The sequence below is a fragment of the Sceloporus undulatus genome, chromosome 3 (genome assembly GCF_019175285.1).
Source record: "Sceloporus undulatus isolate JIND9_A2432 ecotype Alabama chromosome 3, SceUnd_v1.1, whole genome shotgun sequence".
NCBI classification, from domain to species: Eukaryota; Metazoa; Chordata; class Lepidosauria; order Squamata; family Phrynosomatidae; genus Sceloporus; species Sceloporus undulatus.
Genome location: NC_056524.1, coordinates 173033772 through 173056689, shown reverse-complemented (window position 1 = coordinate 173056689; position 22918 = coordinate 173033772). Strand labels below are relative to the sequence as shown.

The following is a 22918-nucleotide window of genomic DNA, read 5'->3' as shown; positions in this document are numbered from 1 at the left end:
GTCTTTTTAGCTGTCTACAGTATTCTCAGCACACTTCTCCAGCAGCACATCTTAAATTAGTTATTTTATTCTTATCTGCTTTCTTCACTGTCCAGCTCTCACATCCATACATAGTGATGGAGAATACAGTGGCTTGGACAAATCTAACTTTAGTGTTCAGTTTATACAAGTATTGAAAATTGAGGAACAGATTAGTTAAATAAATATGTAGTAGTTATAAATAAAGGTTAATAATAATAATAATAGTTTAACTGTTGATTAGGATTCTAGAAGACCAGAGTTCATATCTCTGCTCAACCAGGAAAACCCACTGGCCATACTATTTCAGCCTCAGAGCATATAGTGCCACAGATATGGGAGCTGGTTTACCACTGCCTGGGAAAGGGAATAAGTTTTGCTTTGCTCCATTTTCCTTACAGCCTATTTGTAAATGGTTTCCATTGATTAGGGAAAAAATAATTTCACCTGAAAGACTGTGTGGTGTATGTGGGGAGGGGGAAGTCCTTTCTCCCAGCTATCAAGAGTCACTAGGAACAAGCATAGGATCCACCAGTGTTCTCCAGTGCACTTCTTTTTAATTTTAAAAGGAATGCCTGAAATTTTGTATAATGGGCAAAAATTGCTACACTTGGTTGCTTTGTTCTATTGTGTGCAAAGATACTGATGTGAAGGCGGAGGGTCCAGTCTTCATTGATAGGGACCCAGTGTATGTAAGGTGCAATATGTCTTGTATGATATCCATACCTGTAAGCCCCTGTAATATATAGGCTGCTTTACTTCCCCTCCACAGTGACTGACATTTCACAAGTAACTTTCTGAAACTAAGCTGAATAGGCAACATTGCCTTGGTGCTTAATAAAGAAGAACAGAGGAAAAAAGATAGATGAAGAAACATATAAGTGTTTTTTGTAGCTCTGGGAAAAGTGTTCGTTAAAGTGTTTATTTTTATAAAACAGAGATAGGTACAGATATAGATATCTTAGAGTACTTAGAAGAAATGAAACAAGAATTGGACACTCGTAATGCCACTTTGCACATTGCAGAATACTGAATCCATTTCTGATCCTTGCATTATTAAAAGCTTCTAATATACCAGAGAAGATTCAAGAAAACACAATTAGAAGGAGACTGAAGGACTGAAGAGAATTTTGAGATAAACTTTTACTTTGTCTGAAGGACGGAAGATTAAGGGGGGGCATAGCTCAATATACATGAATGCTAACAGAAATCAAATCTTTGAGGAGGGGAAAAACTTATTTACATTGTATTTGAATAGTTCTTAAACCAGTGATATAAAGCTACAAAGTTTACTCTCCTGTAATAACTAACTGGGGCCCTTTCTTCCTGAGATACTGTGCTTGTGAAATCACCTTTCATTTGGTAGGACTGTGCTACTGTTACCAGTAATTTCTAACATCAAATTTGAATTTCCCCAATAGAATTCCTTTCTGTCTTAAATCAATATAACAGCAGAACACTTTGCCACTTTGCCAGCACCTGTAAAGAGAAAGTCCTAAAGAAAAATGGTTGGGAGAAAGTGATTCATTTAGGAAGTTCTTGATCTCAGAGTCCATGTCAGTTAGGCACACTTACTTGGGAATAAACACATTGAGTACAATCAGAACTATATCCAAGTAACCATGCAGTGATTGTACTTTTGGTGCGGTTATGATATTTCCCCCATGGGTAGTTCAGGTAAAGGTTGTCAGTTGTACAGTTCTATATCTTTTACTTCTTTGGGGACTTTTTGGCAGTTACGATGGTATATTGTTGTTATCCGCTACCTCTTTAATTATGCTGAACAACTGGCCCTGAGTAAATTTTCTAGAAAAGTGTAAGAATGATGTTTAAAGGCGAACATATATATATATATATATATATATATATAGAGAGAGAGAGAGAGAGAGAGAGAGAGAAGCAACATTCAGACTGTCCTGGATTTATTGTAAGAGCCAATCAGATTTTTTTTCTGCCTGAAAACTCTCTTTGGTGTTATCTGCTCCAAAGGGACTTCTTTGGAATGTCCAGTTGTGAATCTGGTCACCTATAGATTATTCTTGCTTATCATTTCCATATCTCAGTTTGAAGATGGATAGCTAGATTCCCGTAATGATTGTGATATGCTCAATGATAAATCCTTTCCATAGCAAAACACAAATGGTGGGAAGTGGCAGTTGCAAGAGATCTGTAGATAGCCAATTTAAGGTAGATGAATGCTGTAGAATAGCAAGATATCAGTGTCTACTGAAGTGGAAAGCAGGATATTGTGGCACACACAGTCTTTGTAATATAGAGAGGCACAATATTGGCATGGGAGAGGCGGGCTAAAAATAAAATTATTTATTATTATTATTATTATTATTATTATTATAGTGCTTTTTCTGTTTAAAGTCGCCTCATTTTGGCTAGTTCGATTGTCCCATATGATCCCCATCTCTACAAGATGGGTACCCATAGTTTCACATACCTGCATCCAAAAAATGATGTTCTCTGTAGGCATTTCCAGGTCATTCAGTGCGCTTTCTGTTTGAAGTAGCTTTGTTTTGGCTGGTTTTATTTTCCAGTATGATCCCCATCTCTATGAGTACCCATAGTTTCACATACCTGCATCCCAAAAGATATGTTCTCTCTAGGCATTTCTAGGTCATTCAGTGTGATTCTATGGTATGCTTTCTCCAGAAGTCATTCATTTCAATAGGGTTTGCTATTATCCACATTTTTGCGTTTTCATGGTAAGTCCAGGAACATATCCCCCATGGATATGGGAAATTGTACTGTACTTTATAATGTTGCCTGTTATAGTAGTAGCTACCAATAAGACCATTTTCCTTTCAGAGATCTCAGTGGTTCCATTCAGAATGCATTAAAGTTAATGGAGCATCACTAAAATGTGCTGCAGAGCTCTGTACAGATTTTTTTTAAAAAAATTGTCTTTTTCAGCAGGTGCCATTATTGCTCCTCTTAACTCTTCTGCAACACGGATTAAAGGAAAGGAGGAGCTAGCAGCCCAGCTGTTGTAGTGTTGTGTACGGCAACAGTGAGCATTTAAAATAATAGACCAGAGAGGACATCATGCAGCCAAGAGGCTATTTCCAGATCAGCTAGTTAACCCTCGAACAAAGGCCATGTCAGACTGACTTGATCCTAGCATTTCTGTATTCAGCAAATCAAAACATACTCCATTCTTATTAGCTAATGGTAACTTTGTAAGTAGAATTATCGTACATTTATTGCCTTGAAGTCTGAACCACAGATGATGTGGGTCCGAAACACACTACAGAAATAATGCAATTTGAGACCACTTTAACTGCCCTGGCTCAATGCTAGGTAATTCTGAGAACTGTAGCTTTGTAAGACATTTAGCCTTCTCTGTCAGAGAGCTCTGGTACCACAATAAACTACAATTCCCATTATTCCCTAGCATTGACCCAAGGCAGATTATCTCTGCAGTGTGTTTTGGGTCCAAGAGGCTATGCTGACAGTGGCAGTCTGCTGGTTGGTCTCCCATGCCAGATAGGTTTTTGCTGAGGTTGCAGACTAGGGTGGGTTACAGACCGCCGCTTTGCGGCGGTCTGCTGCCGCCGCCGCCTGTTCCGTGAGGGAGCCGTAGCAGCCACACCGCGCGGCTCCTGTGCGGAGCAAAAAAGGAGCTCCAAAATGGAGCTCCTTCTTGCGGCGCCTCTATGACGTCGCAAGGCGCCGCTGGTACATTCGCGACGTCATAGGCACCGCGACACGTCTGGACGCTGTGCGTCCGATACGTAAACATGGCGGCCCCCATGTGGAAGGGGCACCGCCATGTTGTACGTATGGAATACGTACTAGGGTTAGGGGGTGCGGAAGCACCGCCCCTTCCTAACCCTAATACGTATTCCATACGTATTTTTTGGCGGTCTGTAACCCGCCTAAATGTGCCAAACAACTTCTGGGCAGCAGCAATAATGGGAAGTGATGCTGATGGGAGATCTCAAAGAGCTAATGACAGTGTCACCATACCTAACACTTGTTAATACTGCACAGAAGGAGCCATAGAAAACACCTTTTGAATGTCTTTTACCAAGAAAAGCCTATAATGAGACAATCTAATCCAAAATGAAATGAGATAGTGTCAGAAGATAAGGCCTGTTACAGACTGCCAAAATAAAGCTGCTTCGGGTCTCTTTTGAAGTATGCTGTTTAAATGATGCATGCATCCTAAGAATCCGGAAGCTGCACCAAAGCTGCACTCCAGTCCTTAGGAATGGAGTGTGGCTTTGGCGCGACCTCCTGACTCTTAGGACGCATGCATCATTTAAATAGCATACCTCCAAAGAGACCCGAAGCAGCTTTATTTTGGAAGTCTGTAACAGGCCAGGTTAGAAGGCATTCAACAAGATACCGGGCTCCAAAACATATACATACAAGCTAGATGCAAATTAAACAGGTTGATAAAATGGAGCTTTGCCTGACCCTTTTGCCATTTGGAAACTATTGTGTTAAACTGACTAGGTGACCGTAGGCAAGTCACATGATTTGAGCCTCAGAGGCAAATGCAAAGCCCCTTCAAACAAATCTTGCCAAGAAAACTGCCACCCCCCTTTGGGATGCTGAGGGTCGGAACCCCCTCTCCCCCACTCTGCAATTTAATATACCCTTAGAGTCACCATAAGTCAGAAACAACTTAAAGGCACACAGCAACAATAACACATTCAAAGGCTTTTCTATAAACTTTAAAACACAGGATAATTTCCCTCCCTCCCTGAAGTTCATAAGTGCTTTTCATTATCTAATATATGTTTGCTTTATGATACCTAGTACCTTTTTCCTTTTCTGAACTGGCTTGGACATCTGCTATCTCTTGTTCTATATATGTTAAAAATCTTTGTTTTAAAATTTGAAGCATCACTTTGCTTACATGGGAGATTAATGCAATGATCCAATGGTTGCTTGGGGTCGGGAATGTATATTGAGCATTTTCAATCTGTGACCATTGTATTGTTTTCTGTGGCCTGGTACAGACTGGGACTATGCACCAGCTGGGGCCGATTTTAGGGCTCAGGAAAGTAGAGCAACCGCACGCTCCCGAGCCCTACTGCACTGTCTGGGTGCCATCACGGCTCACCCCCATCCACTCAGGGGTCACCATGATGATGTACGTGCGGCACAGCATCCAAACAGCACCGTGTGTATGTCATCATGCACGAGGGCTACAATGGTGCCCTGCCCCTGCCCTAAAAAGAACCCGCCAGGAGTGGGTTGTTTTTAGGGCTCCCGCACTGTTTGATTCCTGCAGTCTCTGTCGGGGGCAGAAAGGGGCAGCGTCTCACTGCCCCTTTCTTCCTGTCTGTCCATCCCCTATATTAGTTGGCAGATTTTAGTTAAAATTTGAATGGATTCTGTCTCTGTAGTTTGAAACAACTGTATTGGTGTGCTACTTGGTGATTTATTTCTCCCAAGTGCTTTAAAAGCAGATTCTACTTTCTAAAATTATGTGTTCATCAACAAAACAATCCTCCTCAAATGAATCTGTCACCCTTTCATCAGTGTTATAGGGTTCTTCAGTGTATTGTTTCCATCATCCTCTTTTCTTGATCATACAGTATGTTCTCATGTTGTTCATCTGAAGACGTGGGTTTATATCCACAAAAGCTTGTGGTAAAATAAAAATCAGTCTTAAAGATACTGCCACACTTTCCTCCCCCTCCATTCCTCCTTTCTATGCAGCCTTTCCACTCTCAGTTTAAATTTCCCATTGATTTCTAGGATCTTGCGGAAGAGACCTCTTGTTCTATTTTTTGTCATCTTCTTCTACTATTACTTTGCACTGATTATTATAATAGTTTTCTTTGTCCTACACAGGAGCCTCTAAACTGTTGCATTCAGAATTCTGACCCTATTTCTCTTGCCTTTTTCTTTTGCTTCTAGCTTGTTCTTAACTGTTTGAAGAGTTTCATGTGACATCCAATAAGCTTTTTCTTCCTTTTTATGTAAAGACAGGTTCTTTCTGCATTCTGAACTTTATATACCCTTACTGATTAAGGAAGACATGACAAGCTTTCAAGGAACCTCATGCTTCTTTGAAATAGTTTGGAAGCCACTGACCTTGATTATAATATGTCACAAGCAGGAAGCAGGAAAAAGTGACATCACTGCACTAGACTTCCTTTAAAAAATTCAGCTTATTAAAACAGTCTGAGTCAAATGCTATAGTGGAAGATAAAATATCCCATTTGTTGCTAGCCTGCACAGTTAAGAGAGAGAATTCCTTTTTGACACCAAATAACGATGCTGGTTAGTCTATAAGTGCAAAATTCATTTAAGTGGTCAAACAAAAGACTGGCCCTTGCTCACCACTTTATCCCTGGCAGCATACCCAGTGTGGCAGTTTATTGTTCCCAGGGTTGGGGGGAAAAGCTAGTAATTCCCATCCTAGAAATGAGAGACTTCTGTACCATTGAGAGTAATACTAAAGAGATCTGTGAACAATGTACAGTTATCCTCATCAAAGCGTTGCAGCAACAGGAGAAACCATACCTCATTGGATTTCCCATATTATGTAGCTTATTACCAGCACATAAGCTTTCTTAGTGTTTGGACTCAGCAAACTTAAGAAAAATACACAAAGTGGTTTTGAGGGGAGGTAGCATAACATAAGCAGGTCAACCTAATGTATTCTATGTGAGACACCAAATTTAAAGCAATAAAATTATTTTACAAACGTGTTCCGGTCTGATTTGATGTCATTTTTAGCTCTCAGAGCTATTCTACAGGGAGAATACCAAAATTATTCTCCCCTTCAGTAAGATTACAAAATTACAAGAATGATACTAAATACTGGGGAGCAGGGAGAGGCCTTGATAATCTGAAAGTAGTGTTTAGTTTTACTTTGCAACTTTGGAACTTCTGGTGCTTGAAGTGTGGAATACTATGCTCTGCTTTGCTTTTCTTCTTGCCATTTTGTGCTTTTTGTTGAACCCTGCAGCACATCTTAATCACAAAACACCTGTGCCATAATTAAAGATTTTGTTCGTCATCTGGCTAGTATGCCTTTTAAAAGCCATTAGAAAGAAGCAGCAGGCTCATTTTGATAGAAGGTAGCATGCATTTAAGGGTCTTTCAGTCTGTATCACCACCAGCCTACCTGTTCTTTTTATGGTTGTTCCTGGAAAGTTTCCAAGTGCCATTAAATTGTGTCAGGTAATTATTAAGGCAGCAAAGCCAGGAGTCACACTGAGTCAGGAGTACACTTATTTTTTTGTCACCAAAATATTCTTAAAAACATATTTTGAATGTGGAATAAGAAATCAGAGTCAATTAGTGAAGCAAATGCCTTTGTATTTGTTCCTTTGCAATGAAGTCGTTTGTGTCTAAACGTATGTCTTCTCTTCCACTATCCAGAAGGAGAATATGGTTAAAGAAAGGTGCATATGAATTCCAACTCAGGACAAATAGACATAATAGTACTCTCATTTAGCTTATTGGACTAGTTGTCACAACCTGCCATGGCTATACCTTTGAATTCTGCCACCTGAAGTGTGCTTTACTTTGGATAAGTAGCTGAGAATCACAAGAGGGTCTGTCAGATGTATTAGGGTGATCTTGGAACTCAAATAATTAATTATTTCAATCTAATAATTTCTATAGAACTAACTATGCTAATTTATTGCAGCAGAAGGAACAGAGTTCTTTGGCAACTCACAAGACCAACAATTCCACTATAGCAGAGTTTTTGTGGAAAATTCATATGATAATACAGTAAATATGTTAGCCTTTCAGGCATCACAAGGCTCTGTTGTTTCTGCTACAGAATAACATTTCACCCATCTGACAAAGTAGGCTGTAGTCCATGACAGTTCACGCTATAACAAATTTCTTACCCTTTAAAATGCTTCAGGACTCTGTTTTTGTTACCTAAGAAACTGAAAGCTATTTGTTCATATTGTTTCTTTTCTGACACATGCATTCTTAGACACACAACTTTGCAATGGCAGATTGGTGAAACACCTACTGAAAGTGCGTGGCCATTGTACCAACTGATTTCACACTGGACCATTTATACTCTATCACAGCATGCTTTTCCTGGCTAGGCCCGAAATATAGATTTATAATACTAATTGAAAATTATTAGTTTCCCCACCAACCTAATACCATTTTACTAACCATCCATTAGTTTTATGTGGATGTCATAGTCTCTGCTTTCTATTTTGTTAAGAATTTTAGGCTCATGTGAGTCAGTTTGAAGGAAGGAATATAGGCAGGGGTGTGTGTGTGTGTGTGTGTGTGTGTGTGTAGAGGTATGTGAATGAATGTATATAGTAGGTGTTTCCTTGAATGTAGGTGGTTTTCAGATTCCTTCCAACTTTGTGATCCTATGTGCTAAAATATGAAGCTTGTTCTACTTAGCCATTGAGAGCTGTGTGGACAGATGGCCAAAGCATACTGCGTCCATCATTCCCATCTGCTTCCTAGCCAACAAGATTCATTCCACATATTCACCAACTGTGAAATTCACCCCATTTGTATCAATCAATCTTCTTTGTCCTATCAATCACTTTGATTTATTTCCTCTCCCTCCAGGCATTCCTTTTCCCCTCTCTCACAATATCAATACCTGCTGTTCAGGACAGAATGTGTTTCTAAATCCATCCAGTTCCCAACGGACTGCAGAAAAGATTCTTTATTTATTCTTACTTGACCAGCTTTGGGTTTAAACCAATATTGTCCATGTAATTGATCCAATTGTATATGTTCTGCCATAAAAGCTTGAACAAGAATTTCAGGCCCATACAACAGACATTATCTTCTATGATAAATTATAGCATGGTTGATAGGTGAGCTGCTTGCAGACTCCCCCCCCCCCTTGCTTGTACCGGTATCAGATTCAGAGTTAGCCAAATTTTTGACAATTATGATACATTGCACTCTAAGTAATATTTTTCCATGGCAGTGGTTCTAGAAGAGCAGATGTACATGATTTATATCAGGGCTAAGAGCCAGTGTGGCTTAGTGGTTTGGGTATAGGACAAGGACTCTGGAGACCATGGTTCAAATTCCTGCTCAGCCATGGAAACTCACTGGATGAACTTGGGTAAGTCACACACTCTCATCCTCCATGAAAGGCAATGGCAAACTACCTCTGAGGAAATCTTTCCAAGCAAACCCCGTGATAGGCTCACCTTAGATCATAATTTGGAAACAACCTGAAGGCACACAACAAAAAGAATCTGCAGTCCTTCAGGTAGTGTTGGACTTTCAGTTCCCATTAGCCCTAACCAGCCTGGTCCGTAATGAGGATTATAGGTGTAGTACTGTATTTCATCAACATTTGGAAAATCACAGTTTACTGGTGCCTATTTTATAGATGATGTGATTATGGTTAATTTGGTAGTCTTTTTTAGTCACAAGATGAAATGTTTACAATGTAAGATACTCCATTATTATTCTTCCACTGTGGGCGTTGTTTTCTCTTTCCAAAACTTTGTGTAGATTGTTCTCGCTGCTGTGATCATATATAACATTGTACAGTTGGTCCTCTGTTTTCACAGGGGATCTGTTTCAGACAGACAGACAGACACACACACACATGCAAACAGAATCTCATGCATATTTAAGCCTCATAGGCTTGAATGGGGTGCACCCTTGGGCACATGGCCTGGGCGCATGGGCCATTGGAGATAGCAATGGTCGCTCCTCTATGGATATTCAAGGGCGCGGAACCCAGTACAGGGGTGACTGTACTTAGTTCATCTTGATTTAATCTATCTTGTGTGACATCTGTGATGTTCAACAAAAAGAATTCCGGACTCAGATATTTTCTTATGTGTTATTTCTGTGATAATTTTATAAATATTTTCCCCAAAATTTTTTTGCTAGTCAGCATTGCCACCACATGAGGTATAGTGTTCCTAATTCCCATTTCCATTTCCATTTCCAGCACATGTTGTTCTTATTCTTCTATATCTTAGCTATTTTAGATGGGAGTCATATACCTTAAGATTTTCCTTCCATGTTTTTTCCCAGCTTGATAGTGGTATTGGATTCCCTATATTCTGCATACATTTTATCGTGCTTGCTTTAATTGTTCTTCTTTCAATTCATAGTCTAGTAATTATTTGTAGATTTTAGTTATCATATGTTTTTCTCCTGTCTGCAATATTTTCTCTAATTCTTTTGTCTCCTTTTCTATTCTGTAAATTTTCATATCCTTTTTTAATCTTTCTGTTAGTTGTCTATAGAGAAACCAGTGTATTTTTATTCCTTCTTCATTTAGTTCTTCTCTAAGCTTTATCCTATATCCATCATTAGTTTTGGTTAGAATATCTTCATATGTAAGCCATTTACCTTTAAATAAATTTTCTCTCCTATGAAAGGCTTCATGCACAGAGGTCCATATTGGAATTTTAGTATAGAAATGTCTTTTATATCTCATCCACAATGTATACAAAGCTTTCCTTACGTAATGTGAGCCAATCTGGACCTCTCCACAAAAATTGAGTTTCGCGCCCCATTGTTTCTCCCTCCATTCGTCCTGCATATAGGCGAGGGACGCAAGTCTCAAGACCGTGAGAACAGAAGGAGGACTGTATTTCCTTATTTTCTAATGTCACCCAATCTCTTATCCAGGTAAATGCACATGTGTTGTAATATAGTCGCAAGTTTGGCAATCCAAGCCCTCCTTTTTCCTTCCTGTCTTGTTATGTAGATAGTTTGATACGAGGTTTCTTTCCCTGCCAAATAAAGTCTGCTAGATCTTTATTCCACAGTTTAAAACATCTTTTATTTATTATAATTGGGATTGTTTGGAATAAGTATAACATCTTTGGCAGTATATTCATCTGGACAGTCGCTATGTTTCCCATTAATGAGAGCTCTGATGTTTTTCATTTGTTTAGATCGTCTTTTATTTTCTTCCACGTGTATGTATGATTATTCTCATATAGGGTTCTTTTTGTAACTGTTACACCTAGGCATTCATTACTTTCATTTCCATTTTTTGTTTTAGTTGTTGTTCTTCTTTTATCGAGATGTTTTTTGTCAGTATTCCACTCTTATTTTTATTAACTTGAAAGCCCGTTAACTCTCCAAATTCTTCTAATATTTCTACCAGTCTCTCTATGCTTTTTTTTGCGTTATCCAAGAAGATTACTAAATTATCCATGAAGGCATTTAATTTAAACTCATGATTTGTGGTTTTCACCCCTCGTATTGAATAATCACTTCTTATTTTCCTAGCCAGTATTTCCATGACCATAATAAAGAGAAGTGGGGATAACAGGCATCCTTGACATGTTCTTTTATCTATCCAGTCGGCCCTCCTTATCCATGGATTTTTTTTATCCACGGATTCAAGCATCCACAGCTTAAATTCCACATTCTACCCCTGTGGGACGCGAAATAGCTGGCAATCTGTCAAAATGGTATAGTGAAGTTTTCAGCTGAGAACTTTACTGCTTAATAATTGTGCATGTTTTGGCCCTTAGGGAGAGGGCAGGAACTGAGCACACTCCCAATGATACATATCTTTTGGGGGGAAACCAGGGGCTGCAGTTGTGGTGGGAGAGTGAGAATATTGCTATTAGTCTTTTATCTTGATGGAGCACCTAAGCAACCTCACTCCTTGGAGCAAAGCTGAGATGATTTGGTCCATAGGGAATTTCCCAGTGGATTGCTCAGAGTTTTCCTGAGGAGACAAACTAAATGTATGTATTTGGATAAAAACTCTGTGTATGTGTGTATGCACGCATGCGCACATATATGCATGTGGTCCATCTCTTTGCCCCACCAGCATCAAAGGGCCAGTGCCTAATTATGAAACTAACTTTTGTTATAATCTGTTCTATCCATGCTCAAAGAGTGTATTTATAGCTAGAGTTGACAGTGCTATACAGGGTACTCACTTCCTATCACTTGCAAGGCACCGTATTCTTAAAAAACAAACAAACACACACCTGCCAATGCCTAAAATGTTATTATCTTCAGGCTGAGACCTTAGCCCTCATTGCAGCACTGCCGGTCGATGAGCTGGTATGGTCTAATGATGCTTTCTATCTCTGCCAGCTGCCAGCACTAATTCACAGGGGACAATTTTGTACCATTAATCTTCCATACCCTTATCTTAAGGCAGTGCTTTCAGCAGATGGACCTCCCTACAGACCATGTGCATGTATTCACTTATGTGTGCAGGTGAATGTCTGCATTGCATCTTATGAAAGTGCTTTTTTCTGGTGGTAAATTTTAGCTGCAAAGCATGGTAATGAGCTGTTGTTCCCATGGTACTGGAGTATTGAGATTCTTAGGAAAACTATCAGGCTTGCTCTTTCTTTCTTTCTTTCTTTCTTTCTTTCTTTCCAAATGGTCCCTTTTTTGGCCTTGCCACTTTAGGCAAAAGTAAAGCTTTGATCAATATCTCTGACAGTAGCAGTGAAATCCAGGCCAGCCTTCTCGAAGTGCAGAGCAGAAAGATTACGTGAAGGAAGTTTTAAATACCTCTGCTTCCCCTTGCTCTTTTTCTGGATGTATTTGCCCTCCTGCTTGCTGCCCAGCACCTTTTGAGGCAAATCTATTAATGTTCTCCTGCTTGTTGCATTCATGACAAGTGATTTAAAAACAGTAGGTTTTGCTGGCACATCCAGGCTTTCATAAATGAAGCTGCAATGTTGCTCTGCTAGTAGCCTGGTGTATATTAGCCCTATGATTTATTGTAGCCTTTTCAAGGTTTGAAAATAGAAGTAGCATATCACAGTTTGGGAAAAGGTAGCTGCGTGAACCAAACAAAAAGAAGAGTGTTTCTCAAAGGTTCAAAACAGACCATAACCAAGAACAATTTATAAAAGTCTTACTTGGAAGTATGCTTGAAACTATCATTAAATCTTTTATTTTAATATAATATTATGGATTTATTCATCATATTTATACCCCCATCCTGTCCTCTGGGTAACTTAAATCACATCTGGCAAAAACATAAAACACGTTTCTTTTGAATTTATATTTCTCCTTTCCTGGGTCCTGTGAATGGCAAGTGCCAGGCATCCATCTCCATGGCATTGTGCTTACTGACAGCATCCTACATTTCTCTTGTTCTTTTGATGGGATGATTTCCCACCATTCTGCCTGTCTTACACTAAACATAAATATGAGGCAGAGGCAGTATGCCTTTTCTCTTTTTACTCTCAAGATAATGCATCCTAGGTAACTATGCACATAAAGGATGCTGTTTGTTTTTTTAACGGCTGTACTTGCTTTGGAAATCATAAGGTTAGTCAAAACAGTGACTGACTAACAATGTCACAGAGTTGGAAGAGACCACAAGGCCATCCAGTCCAACCCCCTGCCATGCAGGAACTCTCAGTCAAAGCATCCCTGACATATGGCCATCCAGCCTCTGTTTAAAGACCTCCAAGGAGAGGGACTCCACCACTCTCCGAGGAAGTGTGTTCCACTGTCGAACAGCCCTTACTGTCAGGAAGTTCCTCAAGTTTCTCTTTCTTCTTGAATTTGAATAAAAAATTAGAATGATTAGCCTGGAGTTGAATAATGAGCTTTTCTTAAACTCCCATGAGCTCTTGTGCCTACAAATACCAAGTTACCTACATCAAGCTGGAAGGTCTTCCCCTCTCCCTGCAGGAATATCATAGATCTAATTTTCATACAGTATGTCCAGATTTGGTATAATTAATGTGATGATGGCAGATGCCAATTATTAAAGATAGAAATGCCTCTCAGCCTCTTACCTTGTGAGAAAGGTTGGAGTATATGCACCTTTGTTATACTCAGAACATTATTTATTCTCAGTCGCTAATTCAGATTATTTTTGTGAAGCTGAAGGGTAGATAGAGGGCACTTCATCTTTTGTGTGCATATTTTTAACCTAGAGCTTCGTTTGGCATGATTTTAGTTTTGTAAATTGGGGGAATGCAAACAAAGAAAAATCAGAGGGGAGATCACTGTTTGTGAAGTGATCTCTGTTCCCACTGAGCTCTTTTCATTTATAGTATTATTTTCCAAATCTTTAATTATTCTCTAAACAGCTCCAAGACCTTTAGATGTGTAGACAACTGTCTATTGCTTGGTTGTTGACTTTTTAAGCATCTTATCCTTTTATATTTTATATTGACTACTGCATGGATACCTACATATTAGTTGTTTGTGACTGACACTATTTATTCGTAGCACAATCCTGTATTTTTCTACTCAGAAGTAAGTTCCCATTCAGTTTAATGGGATTACAACAAGAGCTGTAGCCTCAGATTATTATTATCAACTGGAAATCCCTGTTGTCCTCCCATCTCCCCCAACCCAAATCATTTTATTGAGCTAATCAACAAGATACAGTTGTAAAATATACAACAAATAAAATAATAAATCAGGGTTAATTAACAAATGATTGTGTACATTTTTATGATTTAAAAATGCACAGCTTGACAAAAGGAAACAAAGGGCATAATATGATGTCAACAGTTAAGCATGAGTGTATGAAAATGTACAGTGGACTCTTAGACTCTGCTGGGGTTTGGTTCCAGGACTTCTCATAGATACCAAAATCAGTGGATGCAGAAGTCCCATTATATATAATGGCATAGTAAAATGGTATCCCTTGTATAAAGTGTCAAGATCAAGGTTCCTTTTTGGGATTTTTTGGTGGAGGGGGGATATTTTCAAGGTATGGATGGTTGAACCTGTGAATACAGAATCCGTGGATATGGAGGGCTGACTGTGTTTATCAAATGTGCATTTTACTGAGAGCTTAAAACTTGAAAATTAATATTAACGATAAGTAGAAGCTGCCTAGAATTCTAACGGCCTGCTTCCTTTACAGATCCCTGTGCCTAGGGTTGCCAATATCCCGCCCCCGGCGGGACAGTCCCGGTTTGGGCGGTGCCGTCCGGTCCCGGTCCGGTTTGGTGCCCAAACCGGACGCCCCGCCCACGCGGCCCCGGGCCCCGCGGCCTTGCTGAGGCCTGGGAAGCTCTCTGCGGTTGGAGCTCCAGCCCGGAGACTCTCCCACCCGGGCCCCAGCGAGGCCTTTGAGGCGCCACCGCGGTCGGAGCTCCGGCCGCGGGGGGGCCTCCAAGGCCTCTGTGGGCCAGGGCGGAGGCGGAGGCGCGCTTTCCACCTCGGCCATCGCCGGATGAGGGCGGCCCCCACCTCCTTCCGGCCTGGGAGCCGGCGAGGCTTCTCCTGCCGGGAGGAGGAGGCGGCCGCTTCCCCCACCGCGGCGATCGCCGCAATGAGGAACAGCCTCCGCCTCTTTCCCGGCTTGAGAGCCGGCCTAGGGTCCCTTCAGGCCGGAGGAGGGGGAGGAAGCCCAGCACCGAGGCGATCCGCGATGCCAAGCTTCCCCCGCCCTTCCGGCCTGAGAGCCGGCCTAGGCTCCCTCTCCGGCCGGGAAGAGGGGGAGGAAGCCCGGCACCGCGGCAATCGCCGCGATGCCAAGCTTCCCCGCGCCCTTCCCGCCTGGGAGCGGCCTAGGCTTCCTCCCAGGCGGGAGGAGGTGGAGGCTGCTTGGCACCGCGGCAATCGCCGCGATTCCAAGCGGCCCCCCGTTCCTCCTCCCCCGCTTGGAGCCGGCCTAGGCGTCCTCCGAAGCCGGGGGAGGAGGAGGAGGAGGACAGGGTTTGAAAATGTAGGCCTTTTTTTAATTCCTAGCCAGGAAAAAAAAAAGTCCTACATTTTCAAACCTGGTCCTACATTTGTCCCGGTTCGGAGGTCCTCCATTATGGCAACCCTACATGTGCCAAACACAAGTTTACTGGTGAGGAGCTGTAGATTAGTGGTTAAGCACATGCCTTGCCAGGCTCCATCTGGAGATTGAAAAGAGTCCTGTCTGAAACTTGGGGAAGCTGCTGCTAGTTAGAATTGACAGTATTGGACTAGAATTATCTATCTTCTGACTCATTATAAGGCACTTCCTATGAGTGTACCAGTATTATAGCTGATGTAGATCAGGTCCCTTCTGACACTGCTCCATATATTCACCAAGCAAGAGATGCACTGTTAATTCTCAGGAAGGCTAAAGGAACAATCTGCAGAAATGGGTTATTTCTGCATGCCAGCAATCAAGGCAAGAGAGTCCAAAATTCCACTTCTATAAAACCATTCAGTCTCACTGTCCTTCAGTTTAAAACTTCCTACCTTGCCAACCAGCTGATTATTTTCTTTCTCCTTCTTACAATATACCATAAATTGAAAATCCTTCCAAATTGCTATAAGTACCGTACAAGGTTAGACTCCAAATTAATGATGAGTAATTCTAGAGTCTTACTCCAGCCAGAAGTCTGTCAACATCACACCTCCACCATGTACGTATTTCCAGAGAGCCACATAAACATAATGGAGAGAATTAGCTACTTATATGGTGACATGTTGCCAACAATGTAGGAGTTTCAGATTATTAATTCTGGGTCAAGATGGAATGCAAAGTTCCTTAAGCTCACAATATCGTCCACTAGAATGGGACATCTCCTACACTATTTTTAACCCTTCAAACATTTCACAGGAGTTGGAGAGGAATGCAGTGCATAAATCTTTAATACAAAATATTTGGAATTATGTAGAGTAAATTACTTGCCTCTCAAAATCAAAGCTACAGTACTGAAATAGTTGCAATGCAAGTCTGTCACATGGGAGCTGACAAACTTTGAGTGAAGTATCTGTCTGGAGAAGTAATCTGTGAAGCATCTGATAATGTGGTTGCTGAAGCCTTGCCTTTCTGCTTTGCTCGCCCCCATGTTCCTGGTTGCATTATCAGCTCACATGTCCTGGACTCATGGGCATATTTGTCAAAAGGTTAAAATTCAACTGGTGGGTGACTTGTAGGAGTTAGATTTAGCTTCCTATCTTCCCATTCTCTGCTAAACAGCTTACTGTATTGGCTGTGAGTATCTGCCATTTGGGAGTCAGCATGGTGTAATGGTTTGACCATTGGACTATGACTCTGGAGACCAGGGTTCAAATGCCTGGGCTCACCCATGGAAACCCCTTGGGTGGCCTTAGGCAAGTCACACACTCTCAGTCTCAGAGGAAGGCAAAGGCAAACCTCCATGATAGGATCACCTTAAGGTCAGAAATGAATTGAAGACACAAATGAAACAACAATAAATCTCTGCCAGTTACCTATCCTGCAAGATGGTTCTTTTCTCCTATTATTTTACAAGACTCAATATGTGAACTTTTGTTAATCTATTTTTTCCCATGCTAAAATGAATGAATGAAATACTTTATTACAATCAAAGACCAGCATCTATATAAAATATAACATAAAAAATGCATGTGTAAGAACAAAAAAAAAAAAAAAATCAGTAACCCAATGTTCAGTTATTTTCTGCTTGGGATTGCCATGGCTTATCTTGTAATGTGTCACTCAGTACTTTGTTTAGGCTGTGGTGATGTGTATTGCAAGACTGTAATGAGAAACAGGGTGCCATAGGGTGCCATGCCATTGTGTTTTCTGAAACCAGTTATAGCCTAGCTTCTAGTTGACTGAGGAAAAAACAGTGCTGTGGCAGCACCCAAAGGGTACTAGTATTGAAGGATTCTTCATCCTTTCCCACCTGTTTTACAGGAGGGATGAATTAGAGGGAACACAAATGCATTCATATGCTTGATATGTGCTTCCATTGGTTCATATATCTATCTTATAGCTTTTATGTGACATCCTACACCTTCCTCCATTTTCTGGACATAAGAAAGAAATAAAGAAATTGGAAAGTTTATTTCCAAAGCTATCAAATTCTTTACCAAAATGGACACTCAGTATATGCATAATAGAAAGTGATTCTGTTAAATTCACACATATCAGATATGATCATAGAAACTTCTTACTGGGGTGTTCGCTTTTGTATGTTTTTAATGTTTTTTAAAACTTAGTATGTTTTAAAAGTTGTGCTGTTTTTAAGGTATCTTTTGTGAGCCACCTTGGATCCAATTTAGGAAAAGGGCAACATAAGAATAAAATAAAATAAAAAATTATCAGCAGAATTTATACCAATTCGAAGCTAGTGGGGAAAAATTATCTCACACCCCATTTCATCCCATGCGGAAATAAGATTCAGCAAGTGTTGTTACCATATTGTAACTAAGCTGGAGTTCCCATGCGATATATAAATAAATGATGATGATGATGATGATGATGTCCAGATTAATGTCTGCCTTCAGAGGATAGGACCTCTGAGCACTGCAGAACTATCACAATTTTTCTACCACATTTTCCTGGTTCGTTTGGAATTGATAGCCAAAATAGGCATTTATCTCAGAACTCTACCAGCAGTTCACAGAGCTGTCCCTAGTGTGTGCCACATTAAAAATGCCCTACAGACAAGTGTCTATTGGCATTTGGCCCCTTGGGCAAGCTGTCAGCTATGTAGGCAGAACTACACAATGCAGCTGGTTTTTGCTTTCTGTTGTTTTGTTTTGCTAAAAGAAGCTATGTAGTAAGCAAATTTATATATGTGCCCCAGTCTGTTTTTCAAAGAGGAACTGCCATTATTGGAAAAGATTACTTGCTTTTGTTTTCTCAAATATATATTTGCAATATCCTATCCTATGCATTTTGCTTCCTGTGCTAGTTTGCCTGGAGGCAGATAATCCCTTTAGAAGTTAAAACTGCAACATGCCCCCCCACCCCTGCAAATAAATACTTCAATATGCCTTACTTTAAAAACATCTTCAGGCTCACAAACAACCTGACAGTAACAATTTCCTGTTGTGTAGGCAGTGCAGGGAACATCCTGTTTGCTGAGAAAGCAGAACTGCAGGATTATGAGGACCTGTGAGAGCTACTTATTTAAAATATATGGAAAATAAAAACAGGTGTAGTCTTAAAATCTCATTTCTGGCCACTGAATACAAAGTACAAGCCCCATCAAAACTGCTGTGGTCTACAGAAAATTATTCACAAAATATTACATTCCATCAAAGTGGGTTTCTCATTTAAAAGTGACTTCATACTACACACACATACACACAGTTGTTGCTTATCTGTGTGAATGTGGGTTGCATGAACATTTCAAGTCTCATTCCAGATTATTTTCCCATTTGTATAATTGTGTGAAAGATTTTATTTTAATATTTTTTTATAATTTGACTGTCTCATTTTTCATTATATATGTTTTTTTTAAAAACTCATTAAAATTTATTTTTGCTAAACTTAAAAGAACCAAACACAAGTAAAAATCATTTTACCCATATGTTGTGGTGGCATTTTATTTATTCCAGATTAATTACACACCTCTACCCCCAAAGTTCTAGATCTTTTTGAAACCACACTTCTACCCATTGTTTTGGTAATGTTGTAGCAATTCACGTTTTATAGGGCCAGCTTTTAAAGTGGAGGAACACAACTTTTTTCCACAGTCACTCTGATGCCACAGTGAAACTGAACTTTCATTTATGGATGGACTCAGCATTGCTATTTGGTATAATTTTATTTTTTGTAAATGTGTGTTGCAGGCTAAGTATCTAGAATTCTCCTAGTCCCATTCAGAAGGCCTAAGTAGACAAATATTTATCAATTTGAAAGATGGTATTTGAGTGTCAGAAAGCCATACCATGATACTTACTTACATCAGTAATATTACTTCCAAACAGAGGTTTGATGTAATAAGTTACAAGTAATACACTTACATGAAACTACTGTAGTTATCTTTCCAGGCAATGAGAGTATAATAAAGTTAAATTTCAAAAGAAATAAGCAGGCGTGGAAACTAATATAATGTTTTCTAATTATTTCCAAAAGTTACTCTCAGGGCTCATTCCCACTTACTGTATAATCCACTTCTTGATTCGCCCTCGCTCCTCGTTGGAAATCGATTCAGAAAAGTCCCTGGTTCCCATTGTAAAGCAGATCTTTTTCTTACCCCAGTGTAATAGCTTTTGGGGGGGGCATGGTTATTGTCCCCACTACTTGCGCCGCTTAAAAAAACTATCAATCATGGCAGCCCAGGCTTGGTGGGGGGAGGAAGGAAGTGAACCAGCAGGAAGAGGAAGACTGGGGACCCTGGGGAAAGAGAGCTTGGAGACCCGGAGGAAAGAGAGGCTGGGGACCCAGGGGAAAGAAGACGGAGACTGGGGATCCAGAGAAAAGAAGAGGGAAACTGGGAACCTGTGGGGGGAAAGAGAGCTTGAGGACCCAGGGGAAAGAGCAGGGAGATTGGGGACCTGGAGGAAAGAGACTGAGGATCCAGGGGGAAAAGCAGGAAGACTTGGGACACAGCATGTTATTGTTTTTTAAACAGAATTAATTGATGAATTGATGGAGTGGCTTAGCAACTACTTGCCTCTGCAACACTAGTTGCTTGACCAATCTATTGATTTTTTTATTTCATTTATTTATTTATTTATTTATTTATTTAAAAGCACCCAAAATAAAAAGGCAGCACTGGGGGGGGGTGACATATCTAGGAAGGGATGGTAAACACCCCTCTGACATTTGTCCTTCCCCTCAGAATGAATTGATTCTGAGCTGTCGTTCCCACTTATTCAACTCGCTTCAGAATTGATTTTTCGGAAAAGAACCACTTTGAAACTACTGTCAGGAAAACCTGGGTTTTTTGTGTTTGCCCCGCTCCATCGCCACTGAAATCGATCGAATAAGGATCAGATTCGCTGTCAAGTGGGAACAAGGGTCATATACTCCGATCTGCGATTTGGTGCAAATTGTAGTGGGAATGAGCTCTCAGAAGAGTATTTTTAGGCATTCGACAGGAAGGGTTGAAATTTTGTGGCATTCTGTGTGCGCACGTGCATGTTGTATGCCTTCAAGTTATGGCAACCCTAAGGTGAACTGGTCATGGCGTTTTCTTTGGTGAAATTTCTTCAGAGGAGTTTTTGCCATTGCCTTCCCCTAAGGCTGAGAGCATGTGACTTGTCTAAGGTCACCTAGTGAGTCTTATGGTGGAGCTGGGAATCAAACCCTGGTCTCCAGAGTCATAGTCAAACACTCAAAATGACTGAGCCACACTGGCTTTCTGCTTATTTCTAAAAATTTCCCCTTCAAACAGTAGTGGAAAGTAATAAAAAGCAGCAAACAGTGCAACAAGGTACTTTTTCAGTCTTGTATCAAGAAACTGAAATGTGTTACTTACCAATAGACTGTAACAATTTATAAGAACAAATTACTTTTAAAAAGCTCTGTTCCCAAAGATAAAGTAATGCTTAGTAGAACTGTGTGACTATTACCATTCGTATTTACAACTTCATCTCTGAATCTCTGGATTCTCTTAATTTCTGGAAAGCTGCCGAGAGGAGTTAACTGTTTTGTTTTGTTTCCAGACTCCCACAATGGTTTTTTTTTGGGGAGTCAGATCAATCTCCTTGGAGTTTGAGGCACTTTCAAAATTTCTTCTGCTCAGTATCACATCACATCCTGCAACAGAAATGTAGTCAGGTTGCTGTCTTCCATTTCCCAGTTATCTGTGTATCTGAAGGTACACCAGGGAGACCAGGCAGCTGAAAGTTCTCTTAAAGGCTTCCCATCTCTGTGCAATCTGCCTTTTCCTCAGGCTCCCTTAGCAAACTCTTCTGGAATGAGATGCCTCACTTAGTCAAATTGTGATTTACATAAGAGGGTCATAGAACATCAAACAAATAGCCAAGGCCAGTGAAGAAGTGGTTTGAAATAACCTATGCCAGGGAATGTTCAATACATTTCTGGAAAGGAGTGAAATATAACATTATGCCTGCCAACTAAATATTTGAATTTCAGTGGTTATACACACAAGAATCAATGGATCGTCAGCTATGGATGAGCAGAGCTTAATGAAGCTGTAGATTTTTCAAAGCCATTGGGAGCCCTTAATGGCAGGAAGAGTTGAATATGCCCATCTTGAGATAAGGTCTGTAGGGACAGATATAAAATGTAGAACAGGTCAGAAGGAGTATGGGTTTTTAAAGTCTCCATGCTGGGGAAACTAAACTACTCAGCACTGTTGACCCTTGGCACAGCAGCATTAAACTGAGTTTGAAATTAGTGTTTTTGTTGAAAGGTTTCCCAAAGACATTACTTGCATTTTAAGCCAGAACAATTTCCTGCTTCTTAATGGAAGGAAGAAAAGCATTTGAACAATGATGTTTCTTCTGAGCTATACTACTGAGTTCTTTGTATAATGCATTTTGATGTCATGTTTTCATATGTCTCCTGTGTAATTTTAATCTCTGAAGCTGCTTTCTCTTGAACTGTGCCAGAGGTTTGGGAGTGTCAGTGCATGTAAGTGCCCTTCAAAGGCTTTACTGAGGGAAGTGGGGCAAGAACCTCAACATGTTTGATTTCACTGTTCTTATTTTGACAAAAACTGCCCAATTATGGCTACTATAAGACTGCAGGTTAGTTACCTGCATAGATAAGCGGAAGTCATTTTAATTTCTCACAGGCATTATAAAGTACCTTTCACCAAATAAAACCCTGCTGTCCCAAGTTAAAGGTCTGCTGTATATAGATTTGGGGGCATAGGGTTAAACTGTAGTATAGCCTTGTCTTTCTCTATATGCCACAATCTCTATCTTCTTTGATACCACCACATATCAACACAGAGGGCCTCTGACCTAGTTCCTAAAATCTATTGGGATCACACCTGTCAAGCTTGTGTTGTGTGATGAAAAAGATACAGTCATATTCCAGCCTGTGGAGAGTCCAGGGAAGGAAGCATGTCTTCAGGCTAATTTCACGATTATTTTCCCCCTTTGTTTTCTGTGTAAGCAAGAAGTGTAAAATACGAGGGAGGGAGATGACGATAGTCTACATATAATTTGCAAAGTTACTAGATCTGGCCTCTGGCAGCCCTACAAAATCAACATGTTTCAAAAATGTTGTCTGCATTTTTGAAATGCAGTCGTAAGAAAAAGAAAAATGTCATAAAAAATGTAACTGGGGGATGGGGACAGAATTCACTCCTCACAGCATTTTGCATTAGCATACAATACCTTCACTACTCTGTTTGGAGAACCA

General features: G+C 40.3%; 1 protein-coding gene across 4 annotated transcripts in view; it reads left to right on the top strand.

Annotated features, from left to right (window-relative positions):
• The window catches only part of ASCC1 (activating signal cointegrator 1 complex subunit 1), an 88129-nt gene that overhangs the window by 63942 nt on the left and 1269 nt on the right, over positions 1 to 22918 (top strand). The window lies entirely within an intron of this gene.